Below are 23,285 nucleotides of genomic sequence, written 5' to 3'. Positions count from 1 at the left end.
TGAATGGGTTTCGACCATATTTGGATGAAGGGCTACCAAGTTTGTTCAACAAATGACATTTACCTTTTTCAGAAACTTACATATTCAACTAAGGAGTTCCTTGTATTGTTTATATTAATCGTTAACCAATACTTTATACTGTGACTTTGTTGTTTTGTGCCATGAGTCAGATGACCGTTAAGGCCCATGGGCCTCTTGTCTAATTCGTAATTTTGAAATTATAACCCTGTACAGGCAATATGCCAATGTCTACATTCACATAAAATCAACACCCTAAATTAAATGATAAAGGCTCTACGAGCTCACAAATTACGTAAAAAAATAAGGAAATGGAACAAATTGACATATTAGAGGAGCTATATTTCCGCCATATTTTCTATATAACCCCTTTAAAATCCATAGCTTTTGAAGACAAAAGTTTATACAACATAGGTATGAAAAATCAACATTGTACATACAGGTTTAAAGGCGCTGAAACGTCTCGCGCAGGGACAAATATAAACTAAAATTTCGATTTTTGATGTCCTATATCTCCGCCATTTTGAATCTTATGACCTTGAAATTGGTCATTTTATGTGTCTTAGAGCATGCTCTTTCACATCCTATTCAAAACATTTCTCTTTGAAATTTCAAAAATTACGGTAAAATTTACGTTAAAAAGTGAACGAAATGCCATATTCAGAGGGCTATATTTCCGCCATTTTCAAATTCATGACTTTGAAATTAAAAGTCTGTACAGAGAATGTGCCAATGTCTATATTTACAAACAATCAACACCTTACAATAAATGATAAAGGTGCTACGAGCTCAAAAAATTACGGGACAAAAATAAGGAAATGACACAAATTGCCATATTTGGAGAGCTATATTTCCGCCATTTTTCAATATAACCCCTTGCAACTCATTTGTTTTCAAAACAAAAGTTCATACAACACAGGTACGAAAAATCAAGACTGTACATACAGGTTTAAAGGCGCTGAAACGTCTCGCGCAGGGACGAATATAAACTAAAATTTCGATTTTTGATGTCCTATATCTCCGCCATTTTGAATCATATGACCTTGAAATTGGTCATTTTATGTGTCTTAGAGCATGCTCTTTCACATCTAATTCAAAACAATTTTCTTTGAAAATTCATAAATAACGGTAAAATTTACTTTAAAAAAATGAACGAAACGCCATATTCGGAGGGCTACATTTCCGCCATTGTCAGTGCTTTGTCTTTGAAATTGAAACCCGATACAGATAATATGTTAAAGTCTACATTTACAAAAAATCAACACCCTACATTAAATTATGAAGGCGCTACGAGCACACAAATTACGTTGAAAAATAAGGAAATGGAACAAATTGCGATATTTGGAGAGCTATATTTCCGCCATTTTTCTATATAATCCCTTTAAAACCCATTACTTTTGAAGACAAAAGTTCATACAACAGCGGTATGAAAAATCAACACCGTACATACAGGTATTAAGGCGCTGAAACGTCTCGGGCAGGGGCAAATATAAACTAAAATTTCGATTTTTGATGTCCTATATCTCCGCCATTTTGGATCATATGACCTTGAATTTGGTCATTTTATGTGCCTGAGAACATGCTCTTTCATATGCGCCCTTCGAAACATTTCTATGGTAAAGTTCATTTTTGACCTTTGTTTGACCTAGTGAACTCGTGACCTTGACATAATTTCTGATAACATGTATTGAAAGTCTGCACGAATCTTTCAGCCAATCTGTTTGTACGCGGATGATAGGGTGCGGATGTAATATGCCGGATCCCGTTCTGTTTCATGAACATTTCAAATTCTTTGGAAGTGAACTGTGGTCCATTGTCAGAGACCAGTTGTCGCGGAAGACCGTACTGACTGAACAGAATGCGTAGTTTCTCAATGGTGAGACTTGTAGTCGTGGATTTCATTGGATATATTTCCGGCCACTTGAAATGGGAATCAACAACAATCAGGAACATGTAGTCCATGAAAGGGCCAGCAAAATCCACATGCAGTCTATCCTAAGGGGTTGTTGGCCAGTCCCATGGGTGTACAGGTGCTGCTTTTGGCATGTTGCTGGTAGTCTGACAACCAATGCACGACTTGCACATTTGCTCAATATCATTGTCAATGTTCGGCCACCACACATATGAGCGTGCTAAGTTCTTCATTCTTATAATGCCAAGGTGTCCATCATGTAGTTCCTCTAGCACAGTAGCTCGGAGGGTTTCTGGCACAACTACGCGATTTCCCCACATAACGCAGCTTTGATGACAAGTAAGCTCTGTCTCACGGTTACGATAGGGCTTGAATTGGTCATTTTTTGGAAGGTTGTTTGTTCCCCGAAAAACATTGTCAAGAACTTCTGATAGTACCGGGTCACACTGCGTTTCTCTCCGTACTTGTACGCTAGAAACAGGTAACTTCTCCAGTTGAGATGTATATAGTACAGATGCTTCATCTATGTAGTCTGTTGTAGCAGAGGACAGCGGTAACCTGCTGAGTCCATCAGCGTTGCAGTGGTTCTGGGTACGACGATACTCAATGTCATATGTGTGTGTCAGCAAGGAAAAGTGCATATCTTTGCAGTCTAGCCGTAGTCATAGCAGGTATTGACTTCTGTGGGTGAAGTATGCTGACTAATGGCTTATGGTCCGTAACCAACGTGAAACGACGGCCATGTAGGTAGGTATGGAATTTTTGAATTCCCCAGTACAATCCAAGAGCTTCCTGATCTATTTGTGAATAAGCCTTTTCTGCCTTCGTCAAGGACCGTGACGCGAATGCAATAGGTCGTTCGGAATCATCTGGCATGATGTGAGATAGAACGGCTCCCCAACCGTAAGGTGAAGCATCACAGGCAAGTCTCAAAGGTAGCTCAGGGTTGTAATGACACAACACTTGTTCTGATGTTATAAGCTCCTTCACTGTAGTAAAAGCCTTGTCACACTCGGTAGTCCATTTCCAGACACTCTCATTTTGTAACAGTTCATTCATTGGTGCGACAACAGCGGAAAGATTTGGCAGGAATCGCCTATAATAGTTCACGAGGCCTAAGAACGAACGAAGTTGTTGTACATCTTCCGGTTTCGGTGCATTCAGCACGGCACTAACCTTTTCTGGGGATTTCTGTTGACCTTCTGCATTAATAATGTGTCCACAGTATGAAATTGTATTCTTTAAGAACTCACATTTATCAAGGTTGGCTTTCAAGTTGTTTGAATCGAATCTGTCAAGGACAGTGTTCAAGTTCTCCAAGTGTTCCTTGTCTGTTCTGCCACTGATTATCATATCGTCAAGTATACATGATGTAAAAGGTATATTCTGTAGTACCTGGTCCATTGCTCGTTGCCATATCGCAGGGGCTGAAGCTACTCCAAACGGAAGTCTATTATATTGAAAGAGACCCTTGTGAGTGTTGATTGTTAACAGCTCTTTAGAAACATCACCCACCTCCATCTGCAGATAGGCTTGCGTAAGGTCGATTTTAGAGAACTTCTTGCCTCCAGACAATGATGCGAATATGTCTTCAATACGTGGCAATGGGTATTTCTCCACTTTCATATCAGGATTGATAGTTACCTTGTAATCTCCACATATACGTACTTGTCCTGACTTCTTAAGTACTGGGACAATTGGTGAAGCCCATTGGCTATGTTGTACCGGACTCTTTCGAGTCTTTCGAGTTCCGTTTAGGTACTGTCCTCGCCTTGTGAAATTTGGGTTGTGCACTGTCTGCCATGTAGATAGTAGCTTTGATCTTCTGTAGTTTCCCCAGTTCTTCAGAAAATACTTGCTTGTGTTTGTCCAAAATCACTTTAAGCTTCTGGTCTGTGTTTGTTGGTGACTTCAGTACGTCAAGTACTTTGATTTCATGCCAATCAAGCTTAAATTTCTGTAGCCAGCCTCGACCGAATAATGCAGGTCCTTTCTGGGGCACGACAAGCAAATCCACATTCCCTGTCTGGTTGTGGACATGTACAGACACATTCAGTGATCCAAGCGGTGTGATATTCTCACCTGAATAAGTTTTCAAACGAACAGGCGTTTTCTGCAATGGTACATCAGCAAAATGTTCCTTGTACATGATCTCTGGTATAAGTGATACTGACGACCCTGTGTCAATTTCCATTGGAACCATGTTCCCATTCACTGAAACTGTTACTGTTATAGGATCAGTGTGGTTGTAATTTATAGTTCTAGTATGAAACATTGGAGGTTCATAATCTGTAGTACATTCATCCTCGACATATTTAACGGAGGTCTTGTTAGAAGTTGAACTTGACCGACACTGTTGCGATGACATCTCACGCTTCTTCTTTAAACAGACTTTTTCCAGGTGACCTTCTTTAGAACAATAGTTACATATGGTTTTAGAATGATGACGGCGGTCAGCCTTGTGAGAGGGACTCCCACACCGATAACAACTATTCCCTGGATTGGAGTGAGTTTTCTGAGGTTTCTTGGGTTTGTTATACTTTGTATTACGTTTATTGGACAGTTTATTGACTTGTACCCCTTCACCTTTACCTCTATTTTGTTGAACCTCACACGCATCTTTACTTGCCGTTTCCATGGCTACTGCAGTTTTTACAGCATTCTCTAGTGTAAGTGCTCGTTCGGCTAGCAGGCGCTTCTGTATGTTTTCTTGACGTAAACCACATACAAATATGTCTCGTAGTGTATTTGTAAAAGAATTACCGAAATTGCAGTGTATAGCGAGTCGTCGCAGCTCGGCTATGTATGACGCGACACTCTCCCTGGCGTGCTGTTGACGTTTGTAAAACCTGAATCGCTCAACTATCTCCGACGGTCTAGGGCACAGGTGTGAAGTAAGCTTTTCAATTAAAGCCACGTAAGAAAATGTAGCTGGTTTATCAGGTGCACACAAGTTCTTAAGTAATGTGTAAGTTTTTGGGCCTATGATTGCAAGCAAGGCGTGGACCTTGTTGGTATCCGGAACATCGTTCGCTAGAAAGTACTGTTCAATACGTTCCGTGTATGTTTCCCAGTTCTCCCCAATTTTACCTATAGCAAATGCCATGATGTGTTGCTCCTCCTCGTCGCCAGGATGTTATGTATTTGTAGCATTACAACACAGAGCACACAACACGTGGGTTTGCAAATGGCGTCAACATCGCGAACTCTTTTATTGAGAAGGTACAATTGTGATGGAACCAGGAGTTCTCTCCCTTTGATTGATAACTTAATAATCAAGGTATGGTATTAGAGTTACCTGCCCCTGTCTGTATGTCATTTCCGCCCAAGGAAAGCATGGTCTCGAGAGAGATAAAACTGCAAAAATGTAGCAACTATGTGGCCCCACACGTTGTAAGTGTATAGTTTAATGTTAAATGCATTAATTATTTCATGTGTGACAATTTAAAATTGTGATGAAGCTATGTACGTACCATGTATTTGGTATTTTTTGTATAAATGCACATGAAGCGATGTTTTGATTTCACCGGAAATCGTGCAGTTTGTCAATTTGATTCTCTGACATGTTTTTGAGTGATGTCGTTTTATTATTGCTGTTTATAAAGCAATACCTATCAGTCTTTACGATATTATTTTGTATCTTAGTGGTAGATAGCCATGTATAACATGTATGCCCTAGCTAAATGTAAATTACTAGTGCACATGGTTTAATCATTGTTAGTCGGTATGCAAAATAGAAAACCTCGTATAGGCAATGGTCGATGTATGCAGGTTTTCGATGTAGACAGGTTGTCGTTGTATGCAGGTTTTCGATGTAGACAGGTAACTGGTTGTCGTTGTATGCAGGTTGTCGTTGTAGAGAGGTTAATCATGTGAATTACAGTTTTCTCTTATTTTCATGTGTCAAATCATAATATTTAAGGATTTAATTGTTATATCCTATAATGATAAGGAAATCCCATCTTGATACTCAGAGATAGTATGTACCAAATGTCAAGTTATTAAATACCTGTATCTGCATATTTACTGTAGAGTTAACAAGTACACTTTTAACATTTCTCTTGAAATATTACATTGACTAATTCATTGTGTAAGTGTGATCTAGTCCAGAATAGTGTTTATTTGTGCAATAGTTATTACAACTTTATTAGGTGTTTGTGAAATTAGCACTTTAAAAATGTAATAAGTTTAATCCTTAGGATTAATATTTGTGTCTGTAAGAGTGAATGACTACATAAGTCAGAGATCATCAATATTTACTTGTTTGTATTTCAGGTTTTACTATACTCCACTATAAGCCACTATACACCACTTTATGTGGATCTGTAATAAAGGTTGGAAACAGTTCAAGGAACTTTCTGATTACACAGTCTCATAGTCTAATATACGGATCGGTTACATTCCGGAATTTGGTATATAACAGTTTTCTTGCTAAAACAAGTCCCATATCGTTTTACAGGTGAGGGTTTTGTTTACCTATTTGTAGGTGATATATACTGTGGACTGCTAGGTGTATATGTAAATGAATGAGCGCACGTGTGTCGATTCACGCGCTTTATATAGGAGTCGGTGAGTCGTCGGAATGTAAAACAAAAATGGCTGTCCTCAACCGGGGAATGTCTCATAAACGATTCTTGAAATTCGAGTATACTTATTTAAAAAAAAATCATTTTAATAATTTTAACTTGCATTGTCAGCTTTAAGCTGGTTTATCAACGTGTATTGTGTATCTGTCCTGTGACCTTAGTCCGCTATATATAAAGCTGCCTATAGCGGACTACTGTGACCTTTGTATGGCTCAATATTGTGGTAGTGTTTCCGCGTGCATTTATTCCTCGTGAGTTCTTTCTGTCGTGATTGGCTGTTTAGTCTCAGAATGAGAATAGCTTTATCGAAAATGGTGCTCCTAGTTACGAGTTTGGAGAATTGAGTTTATTCCTTCTTCTATACGCTGACGATCTGGTGTTGTTTTCTGAATCAGTTGAATGGTTGCAAGCGCTTTTAAACAGTTTGAATACATATGCAGATAAATGGAAACTAACAGTAAATACAGAAAAAAACCCTAAGATTGTCGTTTTTCGTAATGGCGGTATAGTTAAAGCAAACGAAATTTGAACTTTCAATGGGGAACAGCTTTCTTTAGTTGATCAATTTTGTTATTTAGGCGCCCTCTTCCGATTCAACAATAAACCTAGTTTTATGTCTAAACATGTGGCTGAACAGGGATGAAAAGCTCTATTTGCTCTTCGCTCCAAATGTTACTTTGAATATCAAAACTATGTTGCACCTTTTTTATTCATATGTTTGTAGTGTTCTTTTCTATGCCCGTGAAATATGGGGAATTAATAAATCGGTTGAGGTAGAAAAAATGCATTTGGAATTGTGTAAAAATTAACTTGGTGTAAAGAAATCTACATGGAACGTTATGGTATACATTGAACTTGCTCGTCAACCGCTATCTAATGCACAACTGTATAGAATGTTAAAGTATTGGTTTAAACTATTAAAATCAGATAATTGTATCCTATCTGGGGTATATAACTTTCTTTACATGGAAACGGAGAAGGAAGATCCTAAGCAAAATTGGTTAGTATTTCTAAAGCGTACATTATCTGAGCTAGGTTTTGGTTATATTTGGACGCGATATCTATCTTTTGCTTCTAAAAAAACAAAGAATTGAAGATCAGGCCAATCAAAATTTATTAAATTTGATACAAGCCTCAAGTAAATGTGATCTTTATAGGCATATGGTTGATAATGTGACTGCCATTCTATTTGACTAAATCAATACCAAATCAACGAAGAATTATGATTATGAAATTTCGTCTTTCTGAGCATAATTTTGCTGTAGAATCCGGAAGATATAACATACGGAAACTTCCGCACGTTTTGTCAAGAAGTAAAGATGACGTAAGAAAATGTTGAAGTTGAACTTTGGAATTTAATAATGATAACTTTGACTTGACGGATGGCTATTCTGGAGTGTCCAGAATGTAGCCGTTGTGTTCCGTACAAAGTCGGCGACCTAACTGACATGAAATAAAACATAGCATGGTTAAATACATATACAGACAATGAAATTCTAGAATTGTGATTGACAGATGTCGCTTATCTATAGGTGTTAAATTAGACTGAGGCAATCTGAAGATGACCAGTGGACTAATATGATAATCCTATTACGTAACATAATGGACAGGTTAGCTGAGTTGTTATACCTATACGACAAAGAACTGATCAATGTTGACATGTACAGAAAAGCTGGACTCCCGGACTCTAATTATATACATTGATAATATTAACAATAGGAATACTAGCTATTGTGTTGTCTTAGAAATAGAGGTTCTCCAACAAGTGACTGTTGCTTATCATGTTTATCAAACCAGAAACATATATACACAGAGATTGGCAACTTCGCCATTTTTACGATAGGCAGATGTACCTCTGTATGTCCCTAGGGGCTTTTAGATAAACTCTTAAATAGTTAAATACAGCAGAATAACTTTTATATGTTATAAAAGTTAAGTAATTTTCAGATGGTTTGAGTACGATTTTGGAAAGAAAAAATAATATTTTAACTTATATATTAATAAAACAAAATGCACTTCCGGTTTTGAATGCCTGATTTTCGAAAAACCAGGTAAAATTGCTCATTTTCATACTTTCAAAAATCATATTAAATATCATCAATTGGGAAAACTGATCACATCAAACCATGATATAATATTTAAACTTTGTGTTGATGCAAAAATATAATGTTTAAAAGAATACACTTAAAAGTAGTTAGCCAAGGGAAAATGCATATAAACTGGAGGTCCCTCTGCCTGTCAACATAGACAAAGAAGGAGTTTCCAATCTCTATGTATATATATTTCTGATCAAACTCGAGTTAGTTAATTTTCAAATTTTGAAAAGACACGAGCTTTAGCGAGTGTCTTTTCAAGATTTGAAAATTAATTAACTCGAGTTTAGATAAACATGATAAACAACAGTCACGCGTTGGGGAACTTATTTATCCCATAACTTTAACTCTACATTTATACCGTGGTGACCATTTTCTCGTCTTCATTCAAGGAAACTTACCACCATACAATGTGTAGTGATATGCCTGTCAACATAGACAAAGAAGGAGTTTCCAATCTCTATGTATATATATTTCTGATCAAACTCGAGTTAGTTAATTTTCAAATTTTGAAAAGACACGAGCTTTAGCGAGTGTCTTTTCAAGATTTGAAAATTAATTAACTCGAGTTTAGATAAACATGATAAACAACAGTCACGCGTTGGGGAACTTATTTATCCCATAACTTTAACTCTACATTTATACCGTGGTGACCATTTTCTCGTCTTCATTCAAGGAAACTTACCACCATACAATGTGTAGTGATATCTTCCCGCCATAAAATATAGTGCCTTAATGGAGAGCCAATAATCTATTATTTAATACTTTGAATAAGCAACTACCTATTAAACAGTAAATACAATGCTATTTAAAAGAAGATGCGCTATGAAAAGTAACCCGAATTTGAGAGCCAATCGGAATCAAGAGATCTTGGAGTTGACCAATCAGAGGCGCCGTAGGTGTTTACACACTGGAGTGTGTAAACATATATAAACGATAACCAAAATGCTATGGAATTTATCACATGGGTTTTCCATTGTGAAACATGCATAGTTATGGGATAAATATATACAACAAAGAATCTTATGAGTAAACTTATTTTGAACAGTTCAAAGTCAATTTTAGCACTACGCTTTTTATCACAAAATTTCCTTGTGATAATTCCCTCCGGCTACGAAAAATGAGACGTCCACGTCTCAGAGAGTCATTTAAATCTCCCTCTTCGGCTTCGTTTATTTTGGTACGGTCCAGGGTTATAATGTAGGGGTACTGGTGCTGTTGGTTCACGGGGCAATCCATTTGAAGAACACGCGTTCTGGTTGGGCATATAATTTGCTGAATGAGATGGGGAAAGTCTGCACACATTCTTTATTGTTCCGCTTTAATCTAGAAATTTCTTTGACGAGGTTGGCGTTCCGTTGGATAAGCCTGCTGTTTTCTAAACTGATATTGTGAAATTCATCTTTTTGGATAGAAAGCGAGTCCTCGATGAAAATATCTCTGGAGTGCAATTTCCTTATTGTGTTCTGATGTTCAATCTTAAGGGTAATAAACTGTTTTTCCCATGCCGATGCTATGTTGTCTTGGGAGTTCTGAAGATCGGAGACACAGTCCTTAAGATTTGTGATTTCAGATTGAAAATTATCACATTCTCGTTGTAGAGTTTCTACTGTAGCCACGAGTCTTTTGTTCTTTTTTCTGAGGCATTTTAAATTGTCCTGTTTCAGATCAGTTTTCGAAATGGCTGTCAGCTCAATGTTAGAAAGTTCATAAAAAGGAAATGATATTTGTACCTTTTTGATCTCTCGGTAATTCCTGAGTCGTTCGGAATCTCGCCACCGTTTAGATGTGGACTTGGTCTTTTTCCTTGGCGATGTCGGACGATCAGACTCTCTGTCCGAAGAATTTTTCGGAGCAGAAGCAGGACGTGCAAAGGAATTGGGACACTGTCTGGTCCAGGGAGACGATCCTGTAGTACTGATGTTTTCAGTACGATATCCGGTCCGACGAAAACACATCCGAGAAAAATGTCCAATATTTCCACACCGGAAACAGTAACATCCATTTGCAGGACACCACATTATTCCGAATAGAGTTGGTCCTTCTAGATCTTTGTGTCGCTCGTAGAGAATACTTCGCTTAGCAGTTGAGGTAACGGGAAAGCGTACCCAGCGTAGAAGTGGGTACTACCGTTTTGTCAAGAAGTAAAGATGACGTAAGAAAACGTTGAAGTTGAACTTTGGAATTTAATGATGATAACTTTGACTTGACGGATGGCTATTCTGGAGTGTCCAGAATGTAGCCACTGTGTTCCGTACAAAGTCGGAGACCTAACTGACTTACAAATAAAATATTCCATGCTTAAATAATGTACATACAATAAAATTACAGAATTATGACTGACATATATCGCTCATTGACAGATTAATCAGCCGTGCTCAGTGTCCTTTAGGCAATTAGGATAGCCGTGACATTAATCCGGTTACGTTTTTGGAGGCTTGTGATTATGTTTTGTTTCTGTTTTAATTCCTCGTCCTTCTCCGAAATTCTGAACTTCAAATTAGAAATCTGTCGCTGCGTCTGTTCTTTTTGTTTCGCGGTTGTTTGTAATGCACTGATTGTTTCATCCTTGTTTTTCATAATTTTCTTTCTGTTGTCCAATGCTTTTTCTAGTTCCTTAATTTGAGACACATAATTGGCTATATTCACTTTTTGACGCGCGCGCATTCCTCTTCTACAATTTCGTTTGATCTTTGTAATTTTGCACACTTTTCTGATATTTTGGAGATGGTAATTTTGGTACGAACAAGTTTTGACTGTAATGAAATTATCTGGATGCTGTAGTTAGAGTCTTTCTGGAAATCGTTTTGAAGTTCACTATTTTCAATGTCACTGAATGGAAAAATACACAGTACCTTTTTCGTATCTCGGAATTTCCTGAGACGGTCAGAATCTCGCCGCCGTTTGGATGTTGACTTGGCCTTTTTCTTTGGTACAGTGCGAATAACGGACTTACTGTCCGAAGAGTTTTTCGGGACAGGAACAGGATGGATAGGCAGTTTCGGACGCTGACTGGTCCAGGGATAATATCCTGTTGTACCAACATTTGTAGCACAATGTTCGATTCGATTAAAACACATTCTCGAAAAGTGGCCACGAAACAGTAACATCCGTTTGCTGGACAACACATCGGATGGTTTGGAGCAAAGAGGCTCCCACATCTGTAACATGATGCCATCCCGAATAGTTACCGTCAAAACGTTACCCTGGTTAATTCCAACGTATATGGCGAACACAGTCTTGGTTAAAATCCAGTCCGTGTGATTCCGAATAGAGTTGGTCCTTCTTTGAGTCACTCGCGGGAAATACTTGCTTGGCAGTTGAGGTGTCGGGAAAGCGTACCCAGCGTAGAAGTGGGTACTACCAGGATTCTCCACCAATTAACATACGGAAACTTGCGCACGTTTTGTCAAGAAGTAAAGATGACGTAAGAAAATGTTGAAGTTGAACTTTGGAATTTAATGATGATAACTTTGACTTGACGGATGGCTAATCTGGAGTGTCCAGAATGAAGCCGTTGTGTTCCGTACAAAGTCGGAGACCTAACTGACATGAAATAAAACATAACATGGTTAAATACATATACAGACAATGAAATTCGAGAATTGTGATTGACAGATGTCGCTTATCTATAGGTGTTAAATTAGACTGAGGCAATCTGAAGATGACCAGTGGACTAATATGATAATCCTATTACGTAATATAATGGACAGGTTAGCTGAGTTGTTATACCTATACGACAAAGAATTGATCAATGTTGACATGTACAGTAAAGCTGGACTTCCGGACTCTAATTATATTCATTGATAATATTAACAATAGGAATACTGGCTATTGTGATGTCTTAGAAATATATTTAACAAAGAATCTTATGAGTAAACTTATTTTGAACAGTTCAAAGTCAATTTTAGCACTACGCTTTTTATCACAAAATTTCCTTGTGATAGATATACAGGAATGTAGAAAGGTGTTACATATATTGTCCATATTGTAATTCGTTAGATGTTGAAGATGAATATCCTTTTTTTCTTGTCTGTCACTGTTATTCTGATATAATGGTGAAATATATAAAGAAATATTAATGGCACAAGCCATCAGTTCACAAAGTTATCGAATTAGTAAACTGAAAGATTCAATTGAACTTGTTGGGAAGATTTATAGTAGAAGTCCATAAACGTAGAATTGTGTAATTGTATTAATACTGTAATGTGTTGTCTCTAATTAGTGCTGCTCTCTATCCGATATTTTCGTGTCCTTCAATCTGTCCGTTCGTCCGCTTGTTTCCTTTTTTGTACAGGTGTAATTTTAGTACATATAACTCCATATTGTAGGAAGCCGGGGGTGAGGGGGGTGAGGGGGGTGGGGTGATGGTGGGTCGGCAATTGCCCCCCCCCCGTTTCCCAGGACGGGGGAGGGGGCAACAAACATGTCTTTCTGCCCCCATTTTAGCCGACTGAAATGTTCTAAAAATGCACATTTCGAAGAAAAAAGGGTCCTCCTGCACATTTTTCCTACTTCATTTTAGAAAATTTTAGTAAAAAGTCAATACACATGAACTAGACTAGAAATGTCCATCAAGGGATTCTACGTACTATTTCAAAAAATGTCTCTTAAAAGATTAATTTGTTTATATGTCTTAGACAATTAATTCATTATTATTTTGAGTTTACACAACAATGTGTCGATGGTGTGAAGCCGGTATGTTCAAATCGAGCAGGGTTGCATAATGATATGACGACATTCACAATAATAATTTCTAAATGCAGGTAGCCTTGGGCGCTCGCAAAATCTTCAAAATGCATCGTAAACCTTATCTCAGCCATTCTAAATCGTAATATTTCTTGCCGGGGGAGATCCCCAGACCCCCAGACACCAAAATACTCGCGCCTTCGCCGCTCGCACGCCAATTTGGCCAATTTGCTTATTAATTAATTTCCTGTTAGCGACGCCACTGTCTATAGATGTGTACAAGGATTATATTTAATGATATATAATGATATATAAAAAATGTATATAAAGCATATATGGTTGTGTGTTGCATTAATCTCCTCCTGTAGGTGCGGGGCGCAGGGGGGGGGGGGGGTTACAAATTATTGAGGACCTTTGCCCCCCCCCCCCCCCCCCATCTTTCTACGCCACTGCAGTATCTAATTCAAAGTACTATATATTGGTTATTCTGTTTACATTGTATGTATTAAATTCCTATTATTACTCTTTTTGGAAAATACGCACCGCTTTAGTATTTTGTCAAATGTATTCTTTAAAGTTTGTGATATTGTGTAAATGTATGCTTGTTTATAACCGATAGGCCAAATGGCCTAAGGTAATAAAATATTTGAAAAAAAAATGGTCTCGGGTATTGGATACATTCATGGTACGGATTGTATACTGGACAGTCTGACGGATTGAGTTCCTTTGTGCTACCATCTCTTCTATTAGGTAAATATGGGTAAGTTGAATAATTTAGGAACGGGTAGAAATGGGTCATTACTAAATTTAAAGGCAATTAGATATGGGAATGAGGGGGACTGGTCATACACGTAAGGATTGTCGACTAGGGCTATGCTGTTGTCTCCGTTCTTGTGTTGTAGATATTTCATGTTGTATTAGTGATAAATAGTTAATTGTTAAAAGGAGTCGTTTGTTCTTCTCAGCAGACAGACAAGCGAAAGCTAGCTATAACACCCGCCGAAACTTGGTTGCTTTTATACACAGATGCGAGTCGGGAAGTTTGATGTCATTTCAAACTGGGCCCAATACGCTCGACTGTTACATAACAAACGCTTCGGTGAAAAATAGATGCAAACATATATTTATGAAATTCAATCTGTTTCCCAACTTTGGAAATGAAACCACGATCCGTGGGGATTTTCCTCATATTGGTACAAAACACACGTATGTTTGTAGTGAAAACGTAGTAAAACACGTGGTTATACCTCATTCATGTCATTGGCCGAAATATGGAATCGTATTATGGGTAACTAGTGATCACGTGATTGTGTGTTTACCATTAAATATAGTGATGATTTCAGGTACATATTAACTCGCTGTATTCGGATTTCGTGTCAAAGGTGAAGTCAAATGTATGTGTGATCGGATTCCGTATAAAGTAGTAAAATTAAGTCACGGCCCGTATGTAAAGAAGAGAAAAACTATGAAACCAAGGTGGAACGATCAACTCACGGAACATTGGAACACCATGTGCAGTTGTGGGAAGGAATGGCGAGTGAGAGTCAGCTTCATTGACAGTAGAAAAGTTTTCAACCACGAAGTACAGCACACTAAACACAACTACATTTGTATTTAGTCCAGTCACGTCAGAAGTTGGACTTTGTGTGATGATAACCAAAAAGGTTTTTGGAAGGAGATTGCTCGATCGGGGCTAGGTAAAGACATATTGAAAGCCATCCCAATTGGAGTTGTTAACGAAGATGGTTCAGTGTGGTTCAATTAACACAAACTTTGACGATGTTTTTAATGCATGGGAATAAGGCTTTAGTAAGCTCCTTAACCCGGCTTCCAGTTTGGATAATAGTAATAGTACTGGTATTAATGTGAATGATTCCAGTGAAAGTGAAAGGGACGTTTCAGTTTTAAATCACACGAGATGAAGTTTGTGACGCGATTCGGAAAGCAAAATCGGGAAAATCGCCGGGTTGTGACGAAGCCTTCAAGAACGATTTTGCTGTTTCCTGTTTACATAGACTATCTACATTTTGTTTCCGAACAAGAAAAGTTCCTGACATGTGGAGAAAGGGAATCATACAACCAGTTCCGAAATCTTCTACAACTAACCCGCGTGAACCTACTCAATATCATGACATTACTTTAGCCTCTGCAATTCACAAGCTTAATATTGTGGGGTTCTCAATACAAGACTCTGGTAATGGGCCGAAACCAATAATCTACCCATAGTTATCTTTCAGCGCTATCAAATATCATCGAAACCAGGAAACTACAAAGAAAATCTACATATTGTGCCTTCATTGACTTCAAGAAAGCGTATGATTCGATTGACAGAGAAATCTTATGGAATAAGTTACTAGACACTGGCATCTGTAGTAATATGTTCGCGGCGCTAAGAGCGATTTACCAGGAAACAATAATAGGTGTCTTCTAATTGATTCTAGGTGAAGTGCGGTCTAAAACAGGGATGTTTATTGTCACTGATTTTATTTAACGTCCAATTTATTAATGACCTTTCAACATTATTACAAGACTCGGAAGTGGGTGTGGATGTCAATAAAGAAGTGGGCAATCATCTCCTCTACGCGGACGATCTGTTGCTTTTAGCGGATAAGCCCGAGGATCTCCAGATGTTATTGAACACATTAGCTAGTTGGTGCGAGATCAACCGTCTAAATATCAGCTAAATCAAGGATTATCCACTTAAAGAACACCTTCTATAGACCGTACACTCTTTGGGTTCGAATGTGGAAATGTGGAAGTCGTGGACATACGTCTATCTAGGATTGTTGCTTACTGAATACCTGAGCTATAACGAAATGTCTTAAATTGTTGCAAAATCCGCGTCGGGAGCGTTAGGTCTCCTTATTGCTAAGTCCAAAGCCGTGGGTGGGCTTCCATATTCTACATTCACCAAGCTGTATGAAGGCAAGGTCTGGCCATTGATAAGCTATGGAGCAGCAATATGGGGTATCACGTCGTATTCCTGCGTGGAAGCTGCACAACGACGAGCGGAAAGTCGGCAAATACACACCTACAGCAACTGTATCAGGTGATATGGGACGGAAACTTGTCAGTGTAAAGCAATGGTTCGCTGTAGTCCGCATGTGGTGTATGTTATCCTTCATGAGTGAGGGAACGTTATGCAAACGGATCTTTATGTGGGAGAAATACAAGTCTGAAAATTCGCGATGCAAAAATTGGTGCTACAAAATTAGAAGAAATACGAAAATCTGAATCTGTCATTTATAAACACAGACAATATCATTGTACAAACGGTTTTAGAAAGATCAGAGGGGGCAGCATTGAACGACTTCATGAAGAAATGGCGAGAACAAGGAGGGCTGAAGTTGGTTGCGAGTTCCTAGTTCCTAGTTCCGTTTAATAAACGGAACTAGGAACCAGACCCGAGTTCCGTTTAACTTAAACGGAACTAGGAACCAGACCCGAGTTCCGTTTAACTTAAACGGAACTAGGAACCAGACCCGAGTTCCGTTTAACATACATACTGGCCAACGAGCGGAGTTCCGTTTATTAGGATTCCTATCTCTAACTGCATGTTCAATTACCTATTATATACAGGAATCGAACTTAGAGCTTCCATGAATAATACAGCACAGAATTAATGTCCTTAACACAAGTTTCCTTAAACGGATCTGACACCTAGACTCCAGTTCCGTTTAACTTAAACGGAACTAGGAACCAGACCCGAGTTCCGTTTAAGCTTATACGGAACTAGGAACCAGACCCGAGTTCCGTTTAACAAACATACTGGCCAACGAGCTGAGTTCCGTTTATTAGGATTTCTATATCTCTAACTGCATGTTCAATTACCTATTATATACAGGAATCGAACTTAGAGCTTCTATGAATACTTCAGCACAGAATTAATCTCCTTAACACAAGTTTCCTTAAACGGATCTGACACCTAGACTCCAGTTCCGTTTAACTTAAACGGAACTAGGAACCAGACCCGAGTTCCGTTTAACTTAAACGGAACTAGGAACCAGACCCGAGTTCCGTTTAACATACATACTGGCCAACGAGCGGAGTTCCGTTTATTAGGATTCCTATCTCTAACTGCATGTTCAATTACCTATTATATACAGGAATCGAACTTAGAGCTTCCATGAATAATACAGCACAGAATTAATGTCCTTAACACAAGTTTCCTTAAACGGATCTGACACCTAGACTCCAGTTCCGTTTAACTTAAACGGAACTAGGAACCAGACCCGAGTTCCGTTTAAGCTTATTCGGAACTAGGAACCAGACCCGAGTTCCGTTTAACAAACATACTGGCCAACGAGCTGAGTTCCGTTTATTAGGATTTCTATCTCTAACTGCATGTTCAATTACCTATTATATACAGGAATCGAACTTAGAGCTTCTATGAATACTTCAGCACAGAATTAATCTCCTTAACACAAGTTTCCTTAAACGGATCTGACACCTAGACTCCAGTTCCGTTTAACTTAAACGGAACTAGGAACCAGACCCGAGTTCCGTTTAAGCTTATACGGAACTAGGAACCAGACCCGAGTTCCGTTTAACAAACATACTGGCCAACGAGCGGAGTTCCGTTTATTAGGATTCCTGTATATAACTGCATGTTCAATTACCTATTATATACAGGAATCGAACTTAGATCTTCCATGAATACTACAGCACAGAATTAATCTCCTTAACACAAGTTTCCTTAAACGGGTCTGACACCTAGACTCCAGTTCCGTTTAACTTAAACGGAACTAGGAACCAGACCCGAGTTCCGTTTAAGCTTATACGGAACTAGGAACCAGACCCGAGTTCCGTTTAACAAACATACTGGCCAACGAGCTGAGTTCCGTTTATTAGGATTTCTATCTCTAACTGCATGTTCAATTACCTATTATATACAGGAATCGAACTCTGAGCTTTCAGCAGCGATACGACACAGAATTAATCTCTATAACACAGATTTTCTTAAACGGATCTGACACCTAGACCTCAGTTCCGTTTAACTTAAACGGAACCAGGAACCAGACCCGAGTTCCGTTTAAGCTTATACGGAACTAGGAACCAGACCCGAGTTCCGTTTAACAAACATACTGGCCAACGAGTGGAGTTCCGTTTATTAGGATTCCTATCTCTAACTGCATGTTCAATTACCTATTATATACAGGAATCGAACTTAGAGCTTCCATGAATAATACAGCACAGAATTAATCTCCTTAACACAAGTTTCCTTAAACGGATCTGACACCTAGACTCCAGTTCCGTTTAACTTAAACGGAACTAGGAACCAGACCCGAGTTCCGTTTAAGCAAATACGGAACTAGGAACCAGACCCGAGTTCCGTTTAAGCTTTAACTGAACTAGGAACCAGACCTGAGTTCCGTATAACCCCACGCTTGTATAAACATTTGTAAAGCTCATCTGACCTGAAGGGCCTGATATCGAATATAATAATATATGATATCTTATATAGTTCGATCAAATTCTGGATGGACCTTGCTTCTTCAATAAATTTTAAATTGGCTTGCCATATTTACAGATATCTTTATCTAATCCCCATGGTAAAAGGATTTTATTTTTAATTTTAAATCTAACAATGTTTCATCGAAATATTTAGATTTCCAGATTATTTTTCTCCATTTATTTTTATTTTTATGTGAAGGAGTATTTCAAATTAATATTTTTCTGATATTTTAATATCTTGTTAAATTGATGTGCATTTTATCGAACTGCAAGCATAAACCAAAACTGCCTTCGAAATATACATGTATATTGTACCTATTGATCTTGGTTAAGAATATCCTTCCGTGAGTCAACAAAATAGATCACGAAGAATCACCTGTTTTATGAAGTAATTGTCACAAAAACTCTTACAGTTGGAAATAGCAAAACAGGCTTCACGATTTGCTTAATTTAAATCTCCATCATATAATGATGCTTTCAATATCATATGATTATGAGTGCAAATCAATAGTGGTAGAGAGTCAGTCCCAGCATTTTTACAATTTTGAATTCGTTTAAGGATGCTACCATCGCAATATGAGTACGATCCCATACTTAATTTCAGAGAAAAAGTCGTTTATATGGAAATAAACAAATTGACCCCTTTTGGCCCCGCCCCTCAGGCCCAAGGGGATAAGCCACACCCTTTTTATAATTTTGTATCCTCGCCCCATACAGATACTACCCTTGCAATATGAGTTGTTATATATCGTGCTTAGTTTTAGAGAAGAAGTCTTTTATAAGGAAATTAGAGTTTTTTTCAATGTTAAGCCACTTTCATGATATAATACTTACTATAACTTTATAATTCAAATTCACTACATACACCAATTTTTATAGCCCTGAAAACATTATATTTGAGAATCCCGTCTCCCTACCGTACCTTATTTCGTACTCGACGAGAGTATATAGAATGATGTCCCTTCCTAAACACCTCTATGTAGCCCCGAGGCCAAATGACTGAGAATGAAAGGGAGGGAGGACAAAAGAGTGGAACCCCATTCAGTTATTGTTAGTTTTACATCATGTTAATTGGTTTTACATTGAAAAACCTCAATTTCTTTACAGTAATACGCTACTATAACTTTAGTATGCGAATTTGTCTTTCTTACCGTAATGGCGAGTCCGCAGCCAGGCAGCCCAGTCAAATGGTAAATGTAGGGGACAGGCCCCAGGCAGAGAATATAAAACAGGGTTGAATGAACAAAGGTAAAAACGGATATACCTCTCCGTGGAAAGAGGTGCACCATTGTGAAACCTGCTCGCATAAGGTTAAAAGACCATAAATGCATTTAATGTATACTGAGGAGGAACAGTCACAGACTGAGTCATCGAAACTGGGCCCAAGGAAAACAGTCCATCAGAGTGGAAGGACAGAGACCGGAGGTGAAAGTAGACTGACCACGCCAAACGGCAGAAGACATTGATGTCCTGGTACAAGGACCTATTGCGGAGAGCCAAAGAAGTCGCAAGGGCTCTAACCTCATGAGCCCTCACCTTGCATTCCGCATGAGATTGATCATTAGACGGCTCATAAGCAATCTTGATCACCTGACATATCAATGTGGAGATGGACTGGAAGGAGATATCCTGCTGACCCTGTTTTAAGGTCCCGACAGGAACAAAGCATCTGATAATTCTCCCCAGACTCAATAGAGACTGACAGGAAAGGGATTCTAATGGAATGGGGCGAAAAACCTGGTTCCCAATTCTTTGCCCAAATTTCAGGATCAGTGAGAAGGGTAACGGCAGAGCTAGCTCTTGCCCATGAAATACGCGAAGAGCGAAAAGACAATGCATAAATATCACTTCTCATGTGGCCTGAGGCAACAGCAAGCAGAAAGACAGTCTTAAAAGTTAAAAACTTTATGAAGTCCGATCCTAAAGGCCCATTAGAAGCCGAAGCCCCCATTTATGACTCTAAAACGAGTTCTAGGTTCCACTGTGGAGCTAACTACTGTACGTTAGGCCTGTCCAGATTGAACCCCCGAATAATGAAAAACAAAGAAATGAAGATCCTACCTCTGGTTTACCACGGAAAGAAAGTACACTGGCAATAGCTGTGTGATAGCCTGTAATAGTACATGATTGTGCTCCCTAAACAAGACAGAGAAGGAAACTCGCAATCAGCTGGGCAGAGGCCATGACCGGATCAATCTTCCTGACGCCAATCAAAGAAGATTTTCCAGCGTGACTGGAAGGCGGCAGAGGAGAAAGACCTAATTGATCGGGCGATGCGAGCTGACATATCCGAAGAAAAGCCTGTCTGAGCTAGGACTCCTGAAATCACGTCCAAGCGTGAAGGTAACGTCTGGGGCCGATGCTAACGAAAGACATTTGTTTTTGGTGAGAGAACGAGGACGAGCCACCAGAAACGACAAGAGCTCCGAAAACCAGGGTTGACGCGGCAACAGTGGCGCTATCGGAAAGAAGGAGCAATAATGCTCCGGAAACTTCTGTAGAACCCTGCGTCTATGGCCCAAGCCATTTGGTTTGCCACGGAGAGACAAAGGTTGACAACTGATTATTGAGAAAAGAGGCAAAAAGGTCGAGGGATATAGATGCCGTTCTGTCATAACCAGCTGGCGCCCCCGCCAGAACATTTGCGCTTCCTGGAAGATGCTTGACTAAAATTGTTAACTGCATTTCCTTATAGATAGGAATAATACGGAAATACTGATAGCGAGGGCACAAAGGACGTGAGCTGGTGTCCCTTTCTCTCCAGATAAGCGACCACTGTAGAGTTGTCCGTAGCCATTCAAACTGCATTGGAATGCAGAATCTTCTAAAATGCCTGCAGAGAAAACAGAAGAGCCATCATCTTCTGCATGTTCCCCAGACCACTCCATCGACTAGCAATGGATGTCGAGGTAAGCCCCTAACACTTCCATGAACGCATCCGTGAACATGTTAACGGTGGGAGCTGGCATGGACGACAACGAAACCCCCTGAAATACATTTGTAATTGCCTTTCAGAGTACACCACCGAGCAAACCCCATGAGTTGAGATAACACACAATATTTAGATACCAACGAGGGGCCAGCCGTTGAAGGTCAGAGGAATATTTCTGGCCTTCTCGAATTTCTTCAGAGTTGGAATGACAATGCCATTAACCGCGTGGAAACGGTTTCCCAAGAAGACAATGTTTTAAGAAGGGGAACCTCATACTCTTTAAGGAACTAAGCCAACTCTAAGCAAAAGTTTCATGACCAGACGGGTGTTCCGATCCAAAGATTCCCGAACTAGATGGATCATTAGGAATTCGTCGACATGGTTGTGAACATGTCTTCCCTAGAGTGCAGAAATCACACTACAACCAGCAGCAGTTGATGGGACACCAAGCTCCAAACCTCTTGCGGATCAGAATTATTCTTGAATAGAAGCCGAGTGTGTAGTCCATAATAGGCACCTCCTCGACCGCGCCCTTTAAAAGCATGGTCCTTAGTTCCTCCCGGATGGAAACTGCCGTCTCCGGATCCCCCGAAGGAGGGAAAAATACATACTTTGACACAAAGTGCGGATGCCGCAAGTATGGAATGCCAAACCGCTCCTTCACTACAGAAAAGGCTCAAGGGTCCTGGGTGATATCCTTCCATTGACTCTAGAAAGAAGGTGGACTGACGATCTCCTACAGGAAGATGAAAACGAAGAATATCGAGACCTTCACAGATGGAGAATTGTTGCCTTACCCAAACCCTAATTTACGAGAGGAGGACTTAAATCTGAGACTGGCTGAATTCTCACGAACAGACCTTTCGTATGGAACAAGCAAGGACGGAGAGACGAATCAGGAACTTTTCGTCTTGTCCCAATGATTTGTACTCTTCCTACCCTTCCCAATGTTACCATTGAAATAAGGCTTTGACTTCGGTCGCATATAACAGTGGGAGCAGAATTTCTAGCTTTCTTTTTTGGTGGTACTGACCTCTGTGAGGTAATGGCCTTCAACGTCTGAATTCTCTTCAAAAAAGGCATAAGGGACCACGTCTGACATTGACGAGTAATGACACCTTCAAAGAAGCCAATCCTCTCAATGTCCTGTTCAGGGCAGAAGTTTTCAAGTTATGACATTCTGGATGGAGAGACGCAACAGCCTCTCCATCGTGTGGTGCTCCTTGGAGCCGAACACTACCTGGTTCATTGACCAAGTTTCCAGAGTTCAACACTCAAGCTTAGCAGGCAAAGAGGACGGCAGTCTATCGTGTATTGCATAACCAGGGGCTTGAACCTTTGACCAAAACTGAGGTGCAACAGGGCTAACTTAAGCGTGCGAGATTAGGAAAAATTCTTCTTCATAACTCGAGTTAAGATATGAATGCCATTGACCACTTTTCCTTGTTAGATAAACACCCGTCATATTGTCCAATGAAAATGTCCAGTTAAACATCTTATTACACGTGGGAATCATAATAAACGAACTCATTGGTCAGTAAAAGCACGTGAACTGAATATGGAATTTGATTGCGTTGGGTTAAAAGGAACTCGGGTCTAAT

General features: G+C 39.3%; 1 pseudogene; it reads left to right on the top strand.

The window, feature by feature from the left end:
* Nucleotides 1-5,656: 5,656 nt before the first annotated feature.
* On the top strand, nucleotides 5,657-7,855 carry LOC138322357 (uncharacterized; annotated as a pseudogene).
* The last annotated feature ends 15,430 nt before the right edge of the window (nucleotides 7,856-23,285 follow it).

Source organism: Argopecten irradians, chromosome 4 (genome assembly GCF_041381155.1).
Source record: "Argopecten irradians isolate NY chromosome 4, Ai_NY, whole genome shotgun sequence".
NCBI classification, from domain to species: domain Eukaryota; kingdom Metazoa; phylum Mollusca; class Bivalvia; order Pectinida; family Pectinidae; genus Argopecten; species Argopecten irradians.
This window is presented reverse-complemented; position numbering and strand designations above follow the sequence as displayed.